Source organism: Lagopus muta, chromosome 4 (assembly GCF_023343835.1).
Source record: "Lagopus muta isolate bLagMut1 chromosome 4, bLagMut1 primary, whole genome shotgun sequence".
In the NCBI taxonomy this organism is placed as follows: domain Eukaryota; kingdom Metazoa; phylum Chordata; class Aves; order Galliformes; family Phasianidae; genus Lagopus; species Lagopus muta.
In genome coordinates, this window is record NC_064436.1 from 15,285,210 (window position 1) to 15,307,670 (window position 22,461).

Consider the following 22,461-nt stretch of genomic DNA (forward strand, 5'->3'; position numbering starts at 1 on the left):
ACCAAACAGAGGATGTGAGCACAGTGAGGAGTGGGTCGTGCGTTTCAGCACTGGTGTGACAGTGGGTCACCTCCACTGGTGCAGGTTTTTATCAGTGCAGCATGCAGTCTCCTGTTCCTTACTAGGAAAAATGCATAGCTAATGATGGTGACTGAAAAATAGTATTTTGTAGCTAACAACTTGCCCTCTCAAATAGCATTATTGTGCTCTTTGTGTTTGTTGTGGTACACATCTTTGCTTCATGTGCACTTCCATGTCAGATACCATTTTATCAGACTGCCCCTCTGCTGCCATTCGTCACATGGAAACAACATATAAAAGAATATTGGCAGAAAGGTTCAATTTTTACTGCCATATCACCAACAGGTACTTCTGATGTCATAGACTAACATTAAAAATCTCTCTATATAGGAGGCATTACTTTTGGAGCAGCTGTTGTATATCCAAGAAAATAATCATAGAATCATAGAATTGCTCGGTTTGGTAAGGAAAAGACCTTAAAGATCATCGAGTCCACCCACAGCCTATCCACACTACCCTAACAAACAACTCTTCACTAAATCATGTCCCTGAGCACCACGTACAAACAGTTTTTGAACACATCCAGGGAAGGTGGCTCAACCACCTCACTGTGGAGCCCATTTCCACTTTCAGTCTGAAAGCTCAGAAGAAAAACCTCTGCAGGAGGAACATTAGTTCAATTCATGCTGTTAATTAACACTCAATTTTTTCTGTTTGTTAGAAACTTATCTGTTTCAGAGTGGCATTAATCTTACACTGAAATTTTGCTTCAGTGAGTCTTTTAAGAACAAGGAAGAGAAAATAGAAAACCTTTTTTTTTTTTTTAAATTACAAAGTATCTGGAACAGGAACAATTATGTCACATGAAAAACACAACCCTTCAATCTCAATAATATGAATAGCTGAAAGGCGGCATTCTTAACATTGCTGAAGTTCATTGTCATTTAAGTGCCTAATGTTAGCCAATTCCAATTCCTCCATCATGCAAAGAGGAAATATGCAGTTTTGTGTGGGAAGACTATATCAAAGCAGCCTAATTTATCTTTCAGTAGAAAAACCTGACTAGGTGTTGATTATGTCAGTCAATGCTAATGTCTCTACTTCTGAAAACTGACTATAAGCAAAAAATGATAGTTCAGAACCTTACTCACAATCCTCTTTCCCTTTGTTCTCCCTTCATTTGTTGGAAGGGATGCTGTGCTGCTGACATATACCAAATTTCTTTCCACGTTTTGAAGCAGTGATTTGTGTTAGATGAATTTGGAACTTTGAGCTTTATACTAATAAAGAATCTGTCTTTTTGGGTCAAAGAGTCACTTTCTTTTTCTGAGTACTGGAGCTGAGTTGAAATCCAGAGAATTTGGCTAGGTTAACGTTTTTATTAAGGAAATTTTCCTACTCCAGTTGTTTTGTTTTGTTTAAGGAGCAGAGAAAGAGTTTGCATGTGGTGAAGTTGCTTTTCTATTTTATTCCCAGCAAGATATGGAATGTAGATGAATCTTCAAACATAAATATGGTTCTGAATAAAATAATCCAAGAAAGATCAGCCCATGTAATAACAGAACAACAAGACCCAACAGAAAAACATTTTGTGAGTTTTTAGCTGAGTAATACTAGAAGGGCTTGTATGCCTTGAACGGTCAGCGTAACTTGGTCCATAAACTTCATTGCAGTTAACAGGAACTCCTTGGTTTGACCTGGAAAACAAATGACTTTCATGGACTTATGAAGCTGTATAACACTTTCAGTAATCTGTTTTCAAACTGTCTCACCTACTCCTATTTGTGTATTTTTCCATTTCAGAGGCAAAGCAAACACAGAGGTCTAATCAAGATGCTGGATGAGTTAAGTAACCCAGCAGACTATACTGTATGGTGTTTGCATACATATAATTCTTATTGACACAGCCTGTGAGGGAAAAGAGTAAACCATCCAAAGGAAGAATCCAGACACAGAGATAGAGAATCTTTGCTTATAATGGCCTTATACACAAACGCACATAGATCATACACATGTCTTTAAGTACAGTTTACATATCCTGTCCAGTCTCATAAATACCTTTTAAAACTGTCTGATCAGGACTCTGGTAAAGCCAGTGCTTCTCAGTATTTGTTAAGGGCTTTTCATTGCTACCAAAACCCACTACTTTCAATGCTTTTTCTTCAAGAGCTAGCATTATCAGGATTAGATACCATAATAAATAGACCTCAGTCTTCACCTTTCCCAAGCATATTTCTTGGTGATAAAGAGCTATGAATGAACTGGTTTGATATTTTTGTCCACACGTATGATTTGTATGATATGTCTGTTGTAGCTTACTGGTAGTATGTGACATACAGAGAGCATTCATTCCTTTCAACCCTAAAAGCAAACTTTCCAGCTTTTCTTAGGTAGTAAGTGCCTTCAAGAGGCAGTTTAATTAGGTGAGGTTTGTTGTGACGACTTATAGTGACTCATCTTGATTGGAAGGCTACTTTGGAGTTGAGAAAGACTTTCTTTCCTCATGCAGTTGTTTTTCAGGCATGTGTCAACTATTTCTTCCATATGTCGAGCGGAGTGGATTTTTAACTACAATTGTTTTTAAGCAAAACTTGGTTCCAATGGAACCATTTCATACATTTTTGTCTAGTACACTGAGACTTTTCAGTGAGCAGAGAGAAAGTTGAAAAATACCTCACGATGTTTGTTTCATAGTCAAAATAAGTGTTTTACCAGCAGTGGATGTGAAGAGGTATTTTTAATTGTGGAAGTTTAGCTTTAATACAGCTTCATTTGCCTCCATCCTGTTGCATCTTCTTTAGCCTCATTCTGATTCCCACAGTATAAAGTTAATATTTCTCTTACAAGGTCCAAAATAACTACCTTTTCTGGTTTACTTCTACTCTTTTGTATTACATTAGCTTCTGCTGCTGGGATATCTGAAATAAATCAGCCAGCTACCAGGACTGGTCTAGCTAAGCTCTTTGAAGTGGATCTACTCACTGAAGAGTCTGCTTATACCCTAATACAGAGTGCTTCCTTACAGCCATCATCTTCTTTTGTTGCCCTTCCTTCAGGCAGGAGTGGAATGTTTTGCTTGGCATATGTGTACATCTGAGCACTGTCTTAGTTTGTTGGAGTTGCCATGAACTGCAATGCCCATGAGAAGCAATATCGACTGACTTGACTAGTTCTTGCATACTTTTGCCTTCTGTGCAGATGAGCTGCTTTTGAGGAAGAAGTTCATTAGCTTCCTACTCTGCTGTGCTTTGCACAGGCAAAGTAGAGCAATCTATATGCTGGGTTTAGATTGTAATTTTTTTTTTGCTTGTTTGTTGGTTTAGGTTTCTTTGTGTTTTTTTGGGGGGGGGGTTTACCACCCTTCAGATGCTTTTAAATGTGCTCTAGTCTAATGAGCAGATGGGCTACTGTGGTTGTGGTACTTGTTAGGGACACAAAGAATGATGAGATATGAAGGAAGAGATCTTTTTTTGTGCTTTGTCCCTAAAGTGATTATCTATGGGTTTCTAGGGCTTTAGCCAGTTGTTTGATTCAAGGACTTTGGCTGTATATTTTGGAAACACAGTTCTGTATCAAGCATGTGGTAAAGCTAATCTGTTTTCCAGTTCTGGTGTATGGAAAGGAAATGAGTGACAGTGGCTTATTCTCCATGACAGATCTACGTGTAAGTTCTACTATTCTAGTTCATATACTACCCAAAGAGGTGCCTTTTGCCTCCTTTTTAAGAAACAACATGATTTCCCAGAGAATAAGGCTGTTCTGTTTATTTGTGTCCTGGAGTGCTTATATATGCTTAGGAAGTATTGATGTACATGTTTTGTTTCCTGACAGCCAAGGAAGGTTCTCTCTAAAGAGGCAAACAGCTCAGCTAAAGATTGTAGCTGACATGGGAGAGTTGTTGATGTGACAGTACTGTGGCTACTGATGATAGGTTTATGCTGCTGTTTTTGCTGCCCTTTTTGCTGAAGGTAGGAGTATAGCACAGGCAGTGAGAACTAGACGGCTACTCATTCTGTCTGCTGGCTTTGCTTGTATTACCACTCGGCATAGCTTATAAGGAGGTCTTTTGTGTAACCCAAAGTTTGTCACTGTGCAAGCAACACCTTTGTCTCTGACTGCATTTCTTTATTGGTATATGAGGAACATAGATTTGCATTATGGGATAGAGGGGAAGATGTGTGGCTTGGGGCAGGAGGAGAGAACCTAACTGTGCCAGCTGCAAGAAATTCTTAGCCAGGTTTAATAACCTGAAACATAAAATAAATGTTCAGTTCATCATGTTGCTCTCTAGAAAGCAAAAGATTTGATTAAGACATTTTTGAGCCACCAGAGATACATTTAAATACTTTTAAAACCTTGAATCCAATGCTCATCTTCTCCTGAATGCAGAAGTATGTGTGGGGGATGTGGAACGCCTGGTTTGGTTCATAGAAATAAATGTTTATCTGTGAGCAGTGCTTTTGGGGACCTATAATTCTTTTGAAAATTAATCCCTGAGGGACTGCCAATGGCCCACTTGTTCAAAAGCCTTGAGCAAGAGCTTTAAATGAATTGCAAAAAGAAGGAAGTGTTCTGATGCTGAAAGAAGTTTCTCAACATACTGTCAGTGTATCAGGATGTGTCTCTTCCTCTCACCCTTCCTTTTGTTGAATCCTCTGTTGCTTGATCTTTTTTTGTGAAACAAAGCTGGGCTGTGCCAGGGATTAGAAATAAATTTATCCCTTCCTCAATACTTTCTTACATCTTTTGGGGGAGATACATTATATTTGTAAAAGGGTATTTTCATGTAGAAGCAAAGAATAAAATCTAAAAAAAATAAAAGTAAATATCCCACAGACCATTAAGAGCTGATTCCAAGCTCTGGATAGCATTTTTTTTTTTTTTCTGTGATAGAAAAGCAGTTAAATGAGTAGTCAAGAATAAATTTTGCTTTTAGATTGGGCATGATGAGAGTGGTTGAGAGAAAAGTGGAGCTGAGAGAGGCTTGATGTTTGATATGGAAAGGGAGGAATTTGTGTAAATCTTGTTTTTATATTTCTGTGAAGTTAAAACACCTTCAACACTGGATGCAACCAGTAAACTGAAGTTGTACCATACCAAATTTTAAACAGCAAAGCTACACTTGGGAAAACTTAGTATACAAAATGACTTCTGCAAGCATAGTGATTTGTGCTAACAAGCATTGTATTTGCGTACATGGCTATCTAAGTGTGTTAGTGTGAATTTTGTGATTGTAAGCAGTCTCTTTTCTCACTCTGTTTTTTTCCTGTTCTGCTGGTACTGTCACCTGGCAAAGCCTTTAGCCTTGTGGCCATATCTTCTTTTGTCAGGCTTTGTCCACAGCAGCTTCCACTGCTTCTATTACAGTGACCCGGACCTTTTGAACTCATGGACTAGAACCAGGTGCTGCTTTTGATGGAGGCCATTCCTAATCACATTAGTCCTTGGACTTCTCAGAACTCTCACAGCTAGGTTTGTGACACACTGTCGTGTTTCTTTCATGGTCCTTTTTCTCTGTAAAACTGCAGGTTACTTTGAGCTGAAGGAGACTGAGTAGATTCACATGTATGTTTTTGCTTTGCACATAAGTACTGTTCTGTTGGTACAGATCACTCCCTTCGCCCTATTTGTCATTTCCCTGCTGCTTCTCCAAATGGCCATGAGCCACGTACATTCAGGGGTATGATGAATGGAAAAAACATTGTTAATAGAACATGAAAATACATTTAGAAAAGAATGAAAGGGAGCTTGTCCAAAATATTTGAATTTCAAGTGGAAGTATCTAGCTTTGTTAACTGAATGTATTATTTTGCCACCTTTCTTGTAAATGACATCATGATAAAAAGACCTCAACTTGTTTTCATATGGCTGCATATTAATAGCTTCTAGCAGGTGCTCGAGAAATCAAGGCAATCTATGAAATTTTCAGAATACCCCTCCCCCAAGGGAAGCTTGTTTCTAAAAAAGTGCCTGTGTTTTTAGTCTGGCTTATCAAATGTGTGAGACTGTGATCTGTTTGTACTTCTGCTGTTTTCAGATTTCTGCTTTTAGGACTTTTTGTTTTAGTTAATATTTTTTTTGCAAGGATTCAAAGTGCATCTGACATAAGTGGAAATTCCACATGAGCTTAGCTATGCAGATGTCAAGGCACCTCTAAAGCATATCATTTTAGGGTCCCCAAAGTGCAGAAACAGTTGAGATAAAGCTTCAAGGATGGGGAAAGAAACAAACAACCACTCTCTAAAATCTTTTGTTACCTGAACTGCAATGGCTCCAACAATCCGGTGCAGAAAACTACAGAAGTATGTTTCATCTGCAGATACAGACTCATGGATATTCTTTGTAGCTGACAGTAGGCAGTGAGGCGTAATTCCTTTTGTTCCCCTGGTTATTTAGCAGAGTAAGTAAATTTAGGTCAAACTCTCAATCATTTGATCACATGCCTGGAGATGTAATACATTTCATCTAATAGCCAGGGGAAACAGTCATTTAACCAAGTAACTGTTTCATTTCTATAAGTGACTAATTTGACAGACAAGGCACAGTTCAAAGGAAAACAATAGATCTACAATGGGATTGTTCTCAGCTTGACCTTTGTGCCCAGCTGGATGCCAGTGGTGCCTTCTAACATGGAGATGTTTGCCAGACTGAGATGAGTCTGGCAACATCATGCATAAAACACAGTTTAAGTTACATTACACAGTGCGCTGCATCATGAATCCACTAGAAATAATTTGCCTCTATCTGTTCCTGTCCCATGGTTTCTGAAAGAGCATGAAGAGCGTTTAGCCAAGTAGAAAGGCAAACAGCTTTCTATACCTTTAATTTCAGAATAGTGCAAGCTTGTGTAATTTTTACCCTTGTTTATACTGAAGATCCAATTCAGCACTTCATTGCAGACACTGGCTATCAACATAGGCAGCTAAAACAGCAGGTGGATTTAAAATGAAGGGACAGCTGTATGGATGAGCTGCTGTATAAGCAGATTATAAAATATGCAGTTTAGAGAAATGAAATTTATCTGCCCTCAGTGAAAAGTCCTTTGCTTTTGGTTGCTCAATAAGTTCAGCCATCATCTCCTGAAGACCAATTTTGATACTGTTATTATAGCTGTGACGAATTTCAGCAGAAGTCATAATCAGCAGACAGCCACTGGAGAAATGGTTTTGTTAAATGAGATTTTTATTTCCTGATTTATCTGCAAGAATTTGCAAATTGTTCTCACCATTTTTTTTTCTTTTTTCTTTTTTCCTTTTCTTTTTTTCTTTTTTTTCCAGACAGAACAAGAGTTTTTCTCTGCAATCTTACTACCACACCTTTTATCCTGATGCTCATTGATGTGCCTCCTTGAGGGAAGGTTTTTATTGTACCTTCATCCATGATGAAAGTTTGCAGCAATTACCTCTCATTCTGTTCTTTCTCTGGAGTATAACATGTGCATGATTTTCTCAACTATGTGCCAGCTAATAAGCCTATTCAAAATAATGAGCCCCAAGGACACAGGAAAAACAAAATTAATATATACAATTTAGTTTCTCAAAATCTTTGATTTCAAAAGTAAAATTTATTTTGCTGTTAATCACATAGCTTTCTTTCTTGCACTTTCACTTTCCTTGGGTTCTCTTGTCAGTGCAGTTGCTTTTGAATTCTTACTTTGTTGCATTTTTTAAATTCATTGTGATACAGTGATCTCATATGTTAATGTGCTTGTGATTCCAAGTTGTATGTCAGATTGCCTGATGCTTTGCCTTTACTTAGCTTCACCCCCTTCCATTGTAAACTGCTGAAGTTGCTGTTTTGTCACTGCCTGCCTCTTACGCACATTTTCAATAATGGTACAGTTACAAACTCTTTCCGTTCTGTTTTAGATTCCCACCAAAATTTTTACGGTTCTGTCTACGTAGAGCCAGAACATCAGCTGAAGTTTTCACTGCCTGGATACTTCATTCAAAATTTCTCACATTCAGACAGATATAGAGAAACGGTTTTCAAAAGTATGTCTTGCTTCACCTTCCTTCTTCCCTCTTATGGTCAATTTCATCCATGTTCAGCACCTAGTACATAAAAAGATGTCTAATGCAACTTAAATAATGAAACTGTCAGGTTGCCACTCTTAAAAAGAGTGGAGAACTGGAAAACAACGCAGGCAAACACTGACCTCTGATTCTCTTAAATTGAGCATATATACTGAATTAGTGTAACTACTGATACCGTTTTATCTTCCTATCTGGTCAAATCCAAAATAGTGTGCTTATTCACACGCACTATCATGTATGTATGTATGTTCTATGTGGGTGATAGCTGGGCTAATGTGCTTGTTATTATTTTTTGTTTTTAAATGTGCTGTGCACCTCTGAGAATAAGATAATCTTTATTTAGGCACTTACATGGATTTATTTCTTTACTACTAAATGTTTAGAAATTAAGTAACTGGCTTCATTTCTGACATATGTTGGGAATTGTGTGTCAGAACAGTGTGTAACATAGAATTCTCTGGAGACTCTTCTCCCTTGGTTTTACTATTATTAATGTACGCATCTAACGTTGTAACTGAGAATGGAGCCAATTTTATGCTTTCTCTTTTCAGGTCTTTCCAATCCTCTCAAAGCTAGAGGAAATAAATGGGCTTGTTATTGTGTCCTATAGTTGATAAACTATAACTTGTTTGTAGGGGATGGGGAGACCAAGTCTGCAAAGTGAGGAGCCACAGCGAAGAGCACATCTGCCTCCTCATAGTGGTATTTCATCCTGAGTGCTCAGCTGCTGGCAGTCTGCTATAAAGCAGTTATTTGTTGAGTTGTTTCTTGTATACACACGGTTTCTTCAAATACTTTAAAGCTATTTACCACGATGCTTTAATAATTTCATTAAGTAAAAATAAGCTTTCAAAATGCCGTGACCAGGTAATGTCCAAGAAGTGGTCAAGTATGTGATTTGGGGATGCTGATGCTCTCTGGATTTGTAGATGGCTTTTGAGTTGAATATACAGTAGTTCATCAGGATTGAGAAGCCATCACAAAGAACTGCAGGATATAGATTCTGCTAATCTAGTGACAGAGAAAAACACTGATGAGGTTGTAACCATAACTTCTTTCTGGTTTTCAGCAGAAATCCACTGGACTTGCTTCTTTTCTGTCCTAAATGGAAGTTTAAAGTTCAGTAGAACATTAGAGTTTGTTAGATCTACTAACTTTGTCTTATTTTTTATTTCAAGTTGTGAGGACTAAAAAGAAAATGAAATGACTGTACTGATTTATCATATGGTTGTTACTGGACAGGAGGGGAGGAAAAGGAAAAAAATATTCTGATTTGGGGCTTTTTGTAGTCCTTTTTGTTCTATCTTCCAAGCAGAAGTTTATCACAGGGTGAAAGTAAGGCAAAAGCAATGCTTCTATAGCCTCAAGAAAGAAGAGGGAGATGGAGATGCTAAAGTATCTTGACAACCAAGTCCATGTCTAAGCAGATGTATTTGCTCTTCACAGTTTAGATAGATCAGCAAGAACATCTTATATTATTGCTGTATAAACAAACAATGGTAAGAACATATACCTGTGTTAAATGACATGATTTCTTTCCTAGTGCTGAGACAGATTTGCTCTGGCTCAAACCTGGCCTTGAGGATGCTGGTAGCTGCTAGCTACATTGTGAGCACAAGGACACACCGGATCAGGATAGCCTTGTCTCAGTCACACAGATTTCAACTTGCTTTGTATTTTAAGGAGGAAAAAAAAACAGAAAAAAAAAAGAAAAAAAAGAAAAAAAAAAAAAGCAGCTTAATTTGTAGATGGCTAAGGGTACTGATTGTGGTGGGTTTTTGTTGGGTTTGTTTTTTTTTTGTTTTTTTTTGTGAGTAGATGCTATCTTTAGGGGAGATTTCTTCTGTCCTTCTACTCTAAAAATAGAAGAAGTATTAAGTTTATGAGCTGTGTGTTTTATTCTTTCGATTTCAATTTGAGTAACAAAGGCACCACACCCATAACACGTAGATATTTACATCATGTGTAGCATTAGCATACAGTTTTAGTGGCTTCTTGAGAGCTAAGACAAAAGTTGTTGGTTATATCACACATTTTTATGTTGAAACACATATATATATTCTTTCTGTATGGAGTCTACTTTATTCAGAAAATGTATTAGAAATTACACATTCCCAAGTACTGGGCTTTGCCTGTGCAGAAAAATAAAAGAAAGAGAAAAAACAATTGCGATCCCAGCACCAGCAGTAACAATTTGAGGCTTTGTCCACCTGCGGTAGATAAACTGCCTACTCTGAAATCTCAAGGGAAGCAAGCTGTTTCTATGAGGTATTTAAGGATGGGGCTCATTGTACTCATCTCTTCATGGCTGACTATCTGGTTTGTTCTGTGATAAGACTAAAGACCCTCTGTAGACTAGAAACTGTTTCTACTAGTGAATAAACAAAAGAAACCCAATTCTGGCAGTTAAGACAGCTGCAGTGTTCCAGATGGCTCCACAGTATTTGAACTAACTCTAATACTAAACAGGTAGGATTTCAAAAACTAGAAGTGCTGTGTAGATTTTTTTTCACTCTTTCCTGTCTCTTTTTAAATTTTAAGACTCAGTGATGAAGACCATTGTTAAAGAAAGAGCTACAAAACACGTGGTGCTTCACACCAAAAGTTTGTGAGACTGCAAGATAAACTAAACCTTCTCTTTGATTAGAGCTCTTAAAGTATACTCATCATAGGAAGAAAACCCACGCTGATGATATCTGTAAATGATACAGGCTTGCCTAAGTGTGTATGTATATATCATCTCTTACAGTATCATATGTTTTCCAATGTGGTAAACAAAGCATTTTTGTAGAGGGAGCTGAATAGAAGTTAAATATTTTATGGCAAAATATGAACTGTGTTCTGCCAGATGGAGTCTTCATATTTATAAATTGCGAATCCAAATCTTTCTTTTAAAGGGAAGTTATTCAACAAGAAAGGCAAACAGATTAGGAACATGATGCAAGTGAATGGGCATGTACACTAATAATAGAAAAGTTCCAGGCAGTGCTGGAAGTAGTGTATTTGCAGAGAAATGTATTGATCCTAAGTTAAGAGTAGATTAGCAGAAGGAGAGTCCAGAAGGACCAAGAGCTTTGTTTCATTGATTCTTCAGTCTTCTCACAGAATTCCTGGGACTTGCTTAGAACAGCAGAGAAGATGTATTTAAAATTACCTATTGGAAAAGGATATTATAACTTTGTTCTCTTTTTCTTTGACTTTCAACAAAACTTTGAAAATATTGGTTTGAATGTTATGGTAGTTACAGTAAGTAACTTACCGTATTTGAGCGAATGCATGCTTATATCCTAGACAAAAAATAAAAATTAAAGAATTAAAAAAACAAAATTGCCTGATCTGTTTTGACTATCTGAATTATATTAGATCTTAATGTGATGATGATACTAGGCTTCCAGGCTAACCAGCTACTACTAGTTGACTATGAGTTGACAATGATTTAAGGAGATACAAAGTAGGAGTGACTCCAACCTAATGAACATTAGTTAAATAAATTCCCTGTGAGACCAACATCAGGTGGAAATGACCTTGGATGCAGTTAAAGTATCTCAAGTACACTGAAATTTATGAGGTTTTCAGTTCTATTCAGAAAAGGAATTTTTGTGTATTATAATTAGCTGCTGAATTGCAGCTCACTTTTTGCATTTTGCAGAGGCTCCTAAATCCATGAGAAGATCAGGACTGCTTTTCAGTTCAAGGCTTTTTCAGCTGAGCCTTGCACAAGAACTGTGGCCAATGATGTGGCTATGGAAAGATTTATGCTGGGCAGGGAAATTCTTTTGGGATGCCCCCTCTTTGCTCTTTGTATAGAACTCTGTGTCCTTGAAAATCTTTAGAGCACTCATGTAGATGTGTGTGGTGTGACTACGTAGGTCAGACGTTGCACATGACCTTTCCTGGTTTAACACCACAGAACTGAAGATGTAGGTTAGGCTTCACAGTCATTAGGTCTTGCAGTGACTTACTGTCTAATTTGTTTTTGTAATGGAGCTGAAGATATATATTCTTTTCCAAAAGATGGAATAGTCTCCAGTTATGTCTAAAATACTTGTAGCATAGGCCGTGAGTTGTCCAGTCTACACACAGTGCCTGATATGTATCCTTCGTTATTAATAATAATTAAAAACCCTAATGTACTGTACTTAACTCTCCTGAACTGGTTTTGATGGCATGTCAGGGCCTGCATTTGACAACAGTGACAGCCCTTGCAATAAATGCCTTCACAGCTGACTGAGCCATACATGGTGGTGTGTACCTCACTGACTGTTCCTCTTCCAGTTTGGGAATCTGTGGGGATCAAATATTTTTGATGTTTTCATCAATATCTCAATGTTATAAGGCATTGTAGCTTTGCAGACCATGACTGCCAGTTTTTCCACTGCTACTAATTAGTAACAGGCAGAGACTGTCAGACTTCACTCCTAGCACATGTTTTCTGGAATGTGAGTACCTGAAATGTTGTACCAGAATGAAGAGAACATGGGTCTAATCTGGTGATGGACTTCAACTGCATCACTACAAATGCAAAAATTTGTTGTGGGATGTTCAATATCTGGAGGACAATCACCTCAACCAGCCTGACCTCAGACAGTCAGGATGCTGTCAGTGGATGAAGGAAGAAGCAATTATGGCAGTGAGAACTCCCCAGAAGACACTGTGTCTTGTTTTCTTAGAGAAAAAACAGGCGTAGGAACATGGGTATTGTTTCACTTAAAATACTCTTGCAGTGTTTCCCTGCAGCTGCAGCCCTGAGTCTCTTCCCCAGCACTTCTTTCCCATGCTTTCTTGAAGACCATGTTGTTCCAGCACAGAGCAGGAAGGTGATTTTGGACAGCATGTGCCAAAACTGTGCTAGGTAATGTTATGAATAGACTTTTTGCACATTGAGTCATTCACGTGTAATGCTAATGTGAGTGCTGAAATACTTGTGAGAAATGAGAAGACAGTGCAGTATTTCTTGGAGACCTGTAGTTTAGGACATGAAACCCTGAAGGATAACTTACCTTCAGAATGTTTTTAAACAGTATGTTTTGTGAGGATGTTTTGTCCACAAGCCAGGCATTAATCCATAGCCCCCCACCCCTCTCTCAAAAAAAATATAAATAAATAAAATAAAAAATACAATGGAGATGTAAGGAGTTTCAGCATCACCTTCACAGATATGTTGGTAGCTCGCTTTGGCTGTTACTTCCCAATGTAACATAACCTGAAAGTGAAGGTGCTTGTCCTCAGTCCTTTGTTCCCTTTAGTCTTTAACCTGCTTTTGTTATGAAATGCATCACCCTGTTTCTACAGCTAAATGCAATTAAAGAGGTCTGTTATAACTTGTTACTAGTACTCCACTTTTTTAATAAAAGCCTTTGTGACACTTCAGAACAGTTTTCTTAATGAAGCAACTGCTTAGATGTTGGGATATATCATTTATATCGGTATATGTTGCTTAAAGGTGGGAAACAGTTTTCATTCCATGGGTTGGTTTGGCAGGCACTGCTATGACCTGTTATATGGCTTGTTAATAGCCACCCCCCTTACCTGATTCAGTATTGGCCATGAACCATGCTCCCTAAGGCTGTAATCTTGTTAATGTTCATAGGGCAACTAGAATGGGACAGAGTCAGTATTGGCATGGAGAAAGCCCTTGGGAAAACCTGAAGTGCTGAAGGAAGGTTGTCTGAATTGATAGATAGTAGTTTTTCTTTGCAAGTCCATGCTTTACCAGTGGTAGCGTGTAGTTGGCAGGCAATTTCTAAGTTGGTATCTTTTAAATGTCAGACTTTTTTAAACTAGTTGTGGTAATGAGATACCATGGTGACATTTACAAGCAGCAAGAAGCATTAGTCTGGAGATTCTAGCTCTCTCCAGCAAGCAAGAGATGAACTTTGAAAACCTGCCTCTTCAGGAGTTGCCAGTGAGTCCGTGCGTGCTGATACGCTGGTTGCAACACTGATCCGTGTTAAGATGACATGAGCAAGCAATATGTTTGCTGGCTATCAGTTTTCCTTTAGTCACATAAGCGAATTTTAAACCAAAAAGCTATAGCTGACAAAATACTAAGATAAACAATGCCAGTAAATACCACTACTTTTCCATGTGGCACTATAGTTTCTTAGGCTGTCTCACCTTGATGGTTTTGGAGGTTTATGTGTGGAACTGAGAAATCAAAGGGAAAACTCACCTGAAAGAGCTGACATGGGTGTCTGGGTTGTCAGCCATCAGAAAGAAAACCATGGGTATGTCAGAGGACCAAATAATGTAGAAAAAAATCTAAGTAAAAATGGCTCTATAAAGCCTGAAAGAAGGAAGAACATCTCTACAGGCTGAACCTCAGCTATCTGGGGAGATGAGTAGGGGAAACTTGCCTGTTATAAAAACAATAGGCTTCTAAGAAAACCAAATTAATTTGAGGGATATTTAAGTACTCAGAATTCCTGGAAATAAGGAAATAACAAGACTTTATTTTTATTCTCTGTATAAATATAAATCACCAGATATCAACAAACAATCCCTGCAGTACAAGATTTTGCTCAATTGACTGTGAATGCAGAGTAATAGCAGGTCTCTGTTATCCTGTAAAGTTGAGCGGAGTGACACCTCTGTGCTTTGCAGAACTCTGCCTCAGATCACAGAAATCTGAACTGCTGGGCCCCAGATAGGAAGTTTTAGATTTGCTTTAAAGGGAAGAGATGGCAATGGTTAGGTATGTCAGAATTCTTTTACAATTAAACTGATTTATTACATACGTTGTTTTTCATAGAGATGAATGCTGAACATTCAGACTCACAGGGTATGTTCCCAGACATAACAGTGAATGAAATTGCAACTTAAAGAATCTCTTGGTGCTTTAGTGATGGTGCATACGTGAAACAAAGAGCAGAAACTGATTCTTATACTTCTTGAGACAATCTAGACTCATATACTGGCATGAAGTTCACCTCATCTCCTGCGTCTGTGTTTTATTTCTTTACTTGAAAACATCTGTGTTCATATTACTACAGATAAAAGATTTTCATTGAAAGAGAAAGTGTCTGAGCAGTGCAACTTTTTCTTCTATTTTATCTTTTTCTACCACAGCTCTGTTAAAGTTTCCTTAACATACTTCAGTGCTGATATCTGGGCTGCAACCTGTTTGCCCTTTTAAAATGATTATTCCAGAGTTAAATGGCTCTGTAACATACCTGAAATAGATTATTAAATCATGGAAAGCATTTAAGAACAGAACCCTTATGGGAAACACGTGTCTTCTCTATCCTTTTCCTTTGTATTAATTGATTTCTTCCTCGACAATTTCCACTGATCATCACAGGGTTCATATATGTTAATGTGTTCAGAGAGGGAATGCCTTGTTGATGTGAATCTTTCCTTCTCTGCCTCACTTTAGATTATGTTGGTGTTGAATTGTCAGTCAGAACAAAAGCTGAGTTCCTTTTAGAATAAACAAAAAGTAAAGGCGTGATACAGGAGCATACTTAAAGCCTTCTAGCTGCAAAAGGCCAGCAGGATCTAGTTTAAAGTATTTTCCTTTCCTTCCAGAAATACCTGTAGTTTAGCATGGGTTTTTACTCCTAGCAAACATCTGGTTTTTTTTAAGACTTTCCTTGTTTCTTTTGATTCTTCTGCTTGCTAACAAAAGTATAGCCAAAATTGTGCTGTACTCTCATCAAACTCTGGAAGATTATTTAAATTAAGGTGTGAATCCTATAAATAGGTTTAAATATTTAGCATTTAGCATTTTGGTACTGTTTTCAACAGAACAGTTTTTTAATAAATGACAGCCTACAAATTCAGTTGAGACTTTATTGTCAGTAATACACCACACTGCAAAATACAAGTATTCAGCATAGCAGTTTGGTATCTTAGTTTTTAAAGCTCATGCTTATCATTACCTGTTTAATTTCTTTTGTTAACAGATATGTATGACAGAAGTCTAATGGGGAATTCTATTGATGTTGGCAGGAGTGAAATAGAACTCCGTTCTTTCACAGCTACTTTTTCCAGAGGTTAAAAGACTAGTAGATATTTTGATCACTAAAATAAATGTGAGAGGCTCAAGCTATATGAGGGAACACACCTCTGAAGTACAGGATGAGCAATTCCTCAGTGACAGCAACTTTCATGGACCTGAACTTGCAGACTGAATTTTACTAGCTGGCATTACAGAATCCCAGAGAAAAGCTATCTTGTTTCAAAGCATTTGCTATTTGTTTTTATATAGTAGCTTTTCTTCTAAACTACTCAAATATAGATAGCATAACTGCCACCACTCCATCAATGGCAAGGGTGCCTTTGAAGAACTGTCAACATCATTTTTCTGAATGCTTCTTACTGAAGTCAATGAAATTAAACAAATAATATGCTTCTTTCTCTCTGCAGATTCTGCAGATTGCCTTTATGGTGGAAGTATTTCTTACGTATAATACTCAGCATTTACTGAGGCTTAAGGCTTGGAAATGCCTCTTTGCTGATAAATTAGTAAAATCCATTTACTCTCTGAATTCTCTTCCAATGATTGTAAAGTGCACAATAATGAGAAAATGCACCCAGAGAAACCTCAGCTTTAATGATGCAAAGAGTGAAGCCACTTTTGGGTTATTCTGACATGTTCCAGAGGTCTTGTTTGAGAGTTTGTTCCTTTATAGCCTGTTACCTGAGATCAGTGTATGGCTTTCCCTACAGAAATAATTCCTGGGAGTGGAAGAAGAGCTGCAGCAGCCCCTGCATTGACTGCTATGCATGAGGTGCTTGGCCTATTATAACGCAATAACACTTGAATTAGCAAACTCTTTAACATGGTTGAAGCGATGACAAGAAAAGAAAATCTATTCTGCCAAGTGAGCAAGTGTAAGGTTACCTGGCAGAGAAGAAACTTCTACACTTACCTGTAAAATACTACAAAATGGAATCTAGGCTTATACAACTTCTGCTAGATACATATGGAAAGACTTTTAATGGAGAATGTCTGTGTGGTAACTGAAAATTGAGGAAAAGCTAGTATTTGGTGGGCCTCCTGTTCCAGAGAAGCTCTGTGTAAAACAGGGAGATCTGCATGCTAGAGAACTTAAGGTTTAGTCTTGGAGGATACACTATTTAGAGAGTCAGATGGTTGTGACCTAGGTGTATTTAGTGTACAAGACTTTTTTAAAGCTAAAGCTATGAAGTGCTTGTGCTTCCTTAAAATGTAAATGTATGGGTATTAAGCTGCACACAGGGTTAAAGATCATTTTGCTTCAGTAGTCGTGTGCCACAGAAGAAATGAGCTGAAGATCAGAGTGTCCTGAGTCACAGGCTTAGTAGTCATTGATTCAGAACAGCAATTGGACCAGGAAGTCTCATGAAATAGTGACAGAGAGAGACAGCATTCTGGAAATGTATCAAGGATGCCAAAGAAAGAGATAATACTTAAGCCTGTCCAAACCAAGCAAGCCTAAAGTCATGAAGACCAAATATGGAGGGCTGAATCCCAACAGCTTGATGAATGTCTGGACAGCTGTTTCAGACTGCACTGTGTTTATAAACGGAGCTGGCTGGTGAAGTCCAAATCTCATTCAGTCACAGGATACTCACACTCCAAAACACAGCAAGCCTCCTTGGCAAAAAAAAAAAAATATATCCTTCAGCAAGAGAGTGCTCTTGATCAACTAACAATGCTGCATCTAGTAACCAGGGGATCACCAATGTGATGCTTCTGCTGGACCAGTAGAGTCCAAGTGATTCCTGTCTTATTCCAGCTTATTCCCAGCTGCTATAGATATAGAATAGATAGTAATGGATACAGATAGTAATGGAAACAACATAAAGGCATATCCAAGAGGAACAGGAAAAGAAGAAAGAGGATGTGTCTTTTCATTCGTTTAAATGCATAAGACAGACTCTCCTCAATTAATAGAAGAGAATTTTGATGAAGTTACTGTACATCATCTGAAGCGGAGTAATTTAACCTTAAGTAGAAAGCTTCATTAGTGTCTTGGCAGCCAGGTCTAGCCTATCATTTCTAGTACAAAGACGCTTTGACAAGCGCTGTATACTTTAACCGTGTAGATTACAAACATGGTAGTGAAATGCTGCTGTGCTTTAGCTAGGTATTGTAGGAAGGGATGGCTCATCAGATTTTGGGTTCAAGCTAGTGCCTTTTCCTGGCAAATTTGTATAGCTGGTATACTTTGAAGTATTTTCTTTAGGTAGTTGGAACTTTCTATTTCTGTGTGTAATATCAGTTGAATTTTTTAGTTTATCTTCTGTTTTATGCTGCTTAACTAATAACTTTCTATTAATTGAAGAACGGTCTGTTTAGTGTAATCATGACACAGATTTAGACATGAAAGTAAAAATACTAAAAGATTCTGGGGGACATGGACTGAACGAGTTGAAATGTTCTGGCCACTAACATCCATTCCCTTTTCCTTTCACATGGGATCCAAGCTGTTCAATTCATTTGGTCTTTGATTCAAACTATGAAGGCTGGCACCAATGAGTATGGAAAGAAGCACTTTTGACCTTGTATCATGGGGCAAATATAACATTTCATGGCATATACAAAGCAGATTTTAATAATTATGTTGCATAATTGGGACAAAAAAAAGACAGAGGCATTAACATTCTACTTTTGTATTTCTTGTCTTTTCCTTTCTGAACTGCCACTGTAATACTGGAACAGAATAATTATTCATTTCCAAGTCTGGCACCTAAAGCAGTAAAGAATAAGGCTGTGTCTCCATGTGAAATGCAGCAGTCAGCATTTCTTACACAGATGAAATAAGGAAAGATGTCAGGAAATAAGGACATGCCAAACTGGAACATACATTCTGCACATACTCTAAGGGACACTTTGTGGTTTATCGTAGACAACAAAATAGCTTTTGAATAGCCCTTTATGTATGTACAGAAGGTATGCTGTTTGTTTGTTTTGGGTAAGAGAGGAAGACGATGCTCAAATTTTTTCTACTGTTACAATACAGAAAAAAAAATGAATGTGAATATTGTATTTCAAAATTCAAATAGAACAAGTGTCAGAAATCTACTACAATGTGATTCTGCATTCTCAATGTATGCCTGTATTTTGTTTTTAAAGAACAAAAAATGATTATGTGTTTTACGTATGACTGTGGAGATGACTTCATACGTATTTTCTTTTGCTTGTGAGAATGAGAAGATATATGTGCACACAATAGGGGTAGCATTAAATAAGAACTGAACATGTCTTAAGGAATAGTAACAAAAAGAGAACAATTTCCTTAACTTTAAAATAGAAATCATTGGTACACTGCTTTCCTTCAAAAAGAAAAAAAAAAAAACAGGGAATTGTTAACTGCCTCAAGCATATAAACACCCAGTCTGACAAAGACCTGTGTCTAATTTTATCTGTGAGAATAACCCAGTGGATGTCTTTGGAGCTAAATGTGTATCAAACAGTGCCTGTGGATATAGTACTGAAAACACTGGACACCATACTGTTTTAAGCAAAAATAACATCTTGTTTTTTAACCACTTGAAAAATCAGCACTCGGATATCTTGTATTATTTTGCACAAGAGAGAAGGAAAATACATTAGTAGAACAGCTTTATCCAAAAATTTCCTTGCTACAAGTTGGCAATTGCATCAAACTTAAAATTTTTTAAATTCCATAAAATTTTACTTTAAAAGAGCAAATTAGTAAATATTAGTTGCTGGTATTGATCTAATATGTTAAAACATAACCGTTCAAAGGTTAGATTTTATAAATCATTATTTTCTAGAAGATTCCATATATGAAGGCTGAGAATAAATTTGCAAATCTACCTGTGCTTTCTCCTTATCTATCAAGCTGATATCAAAAAAGCTGATATAGAGCTGATGTCAAAAAGTCTGTGGTTCTATGTCAATGAAAAGCAGAATTAGGCTGTTCTGTTTGGGCTGCTTTTCTCTCAGGTACACGTTCATGAAGTTTTTCAAGTTACCTCCCTAATCTCAGTGTAATAGAAGTCTGTCTGGATTTCCTCTGAGATCACAGCTTTCATCCTGTTATAATTCTCTTTGTCACTAACAGAAAAAGAAGCTTGAGCAGACATGCTTGAATGGAAAAGAAGCAAACTGTTGGTGATATAGCTGTTCATTGTTCCTGGAGTACTCACTGCATCTTTTGGTTTAATTTGTGTAATATATGTAATCAAAAACAACAAAGTGACAGAACTGTGTTTGTAGATTCAGTAGTAAGACATACCTTGTTCTGCATCTCTGTAAATCAAGTGATAAACAACCTGGTGGTGCTTTCTCTGCAGGATTGACAACCTCTAAATGCCTCAGCAGTTACTTGTGGAGCTTATCACATTTTACTTGTAAAAAGGAAGCCATTCCATTTTGCTGCAGAAATCTTAGAATGCTCTTGGCATTCCCTGTGTTTGGCTATGCAATTCTGACTAAGAATAAGACCAGAATATTTCGCTAAGTCTCACCCGATCAGAGTCCTGTGGTATGGGTGGTTTTTCCTTTAACTTCAGAGTTGCTGCCCAGACAGGGGAAATTCAGATGAAATATCAGCAGTTAATTCAGAGGCATACGGCATTCTACAACCTGAGATTTAACAGAACTTAAAAGGATTGGTGCTGGGACCAGTGTTTTTTGACATCTTTGTAGGTGACATGGACAGTGGGATCAAGTGCACTCTCAGCAACTTTGTAGATGACACCAAGCTGAATGGTGCAGCTGACATAAGAGAAGGAACTGATGCCATCCAGAAGGACCCGGACAGGCCTCAGAGGTGGTCCATGTCAACCTCATGAAGTTCAACAAGGCCAAGTACAAGGTCCTGCACCTGGGTCAGGGCAATTCCAAGCACAGATACAGGTTGAGTGGAGAATGACTGGAGAGCAGCCCTGAGAAGGATTTAGGGGTGTTGGTTGATGAAAGATTCAGCATGATCTGGAAATACAGCCCAGAAGGCCAACAGTACCCTGAGCTGCATCAACAGAAGTGTGACAAGCAGGTCAAGGGAGGTGATCCTGCCCCTCTACTCTGCTTTTGTGAGTCTCTACCTGGAGTACTGCATCCAGTTCAGGAGCCCCCAGCACAAGAAGGAAATCAAACTGTTATAGTGGATCCAGAGAAGGGCCACAAAGATGATCAGAGGGCTGAAGCACATCCCCTATGAGGACGGGCTAAGATTGCTTAGGGGCCTTCCAGTACCTGAAGGGGTACTTCAGGAAAGCTGGGGAGAGACTTCTTTTTTAGAGGGTGGGGAGTAACAGGATGAGGAGAAATAGTTTTAGTTTAAACTGGAAGAGGTTAGATTTAGACTAGATATCAGGAAGAAGTTCTTCACTGTGGGGTGGGGAGACACTGGAACAGATTGCCCAGTGAGGTTGTGGATGCCCCTTGCTGGAAGCATTCAAAGCCAGGCGGGATGGGGCTGTGAGCAATCTGGTCAGTAGGAGGTGTCCTTGTCTGCAGCAGGGGGTTGGAACTAGATGGTCTTAAAGGTCCCTTCCAGACCAAACCATTCTATAATTCTATGAATTCTTTCTTTGAGTGTTTTCTTGTTGGTTTTTTGTTTCTTTTTTGTGCTGTTGAAAACACATGACCTGATTTTCCTCTATCTGTAGACTACACAGCAACTTTATAACACAAGTTTTTAAGAACAATGTGTTTTATAGAAGTTGAGATATTAAAGCTTAGGTATCTGTATAATGAAAAACATATTAGGCTGTTATAATCACAAAATAAACAAGAGAGTAAACAAGGCAAAGTAGACTATGATAACAAAAGAGAATAAATAAAAGGCTTACCCCTATCCTGGGCACAACCACAAAACACCAGCAGAAGCAATCTCCAGAAGAGATCCTTCCCCTCTGGTAGTCAGCTCTTAAATAGGTCTAGGAGGGGGGCAGCCAGGCTCCACCCCTTCTGGCAGCACAGGTGAATTGCCTTCACCTGTGCTCCTCTGGCTGACTCATGGCTCGCCTCAGGTGATCAATCAGAGGTTCAGGCCGTGACTCAGCAGTTCCCTTAGAGCGTCCTTTTAAGAACTTGATCTACAAACATTTGGGTACGCACACTTCTGTGTATTGGAAAACAAACTCTATTCTGAGGACTAGTAGCTTTAAGATTAAAATATGTCTTTTCAGCGGGCTCATAAAGGCTGGAGGCCATTTGAAAAGTTTGGGCTGAGCAACAGAAACAGTCTTCGTGTATATAGGAGCTAGGCTCGCGTACCACACTGCATGCAGTTTGGGTAAGCTACACACGCGTGTGTAGGCATTCTGTTTACATAAATGATACATTTTTGTTTGTGATGACCTGTAGAATAAGAAGTAGAGCCTAAACTGAAGAAATGTTAAAAATAGAGTTAAGACCAAGCCTTCCTACTTCTCTGTGCAGCTGTTTTTATTTCCTCAAACTACTTCAAGGAAACTGATAACTTAGCTGAAGTTCAGGCAA

At 38.1% G+C, this 22,461-nt stretch overlaps 2 long non-coding RNA genes across 4 annotated transcripts in view; one reads left to right on the forward strand and one right to left on the reverse strand.

Annotated features, from left to right (window-relative positions):
- The window catches only part of LOC125692386 (uncharacterized), a 78,185-nt gene extending 68,414 nt beyond the window's left edge, over nt 1–9,771 (forward strand). Inside the window, exons 6-7 of one of the 3 annotated variants that reach the window (XR_007376632.1) lie at nt 7,299–7,378; nt 7,890–9,771. This is a non-coding gene — a long non-coding RNA (uncharacterized LOC125692386). Of the gene's footprint in view, nt 1–7,298 lie in introns of all 3 variants that reach the window. The other 2 variants (XR_007376631.1, XR_007376630.1) reach the window with 2 other exon arrangements.
- On the reverse strand, nt 335–21,984 carry LOC125692387 (uncharacterized). The gene is made up of 3 exons (XR_007376633.1): nt 21,810–21,984; nt 6,279–6,405; nt 335–1,718 (listed from the first exon to the last, which is right to left on the reverse strand). It is a non-coding gene; the product is annotated as an uncharacterized LOC125692387 (long non-coding RNA).
- Nucleotides 21,985–22,461: the final 477 nt, after the last annotated feature.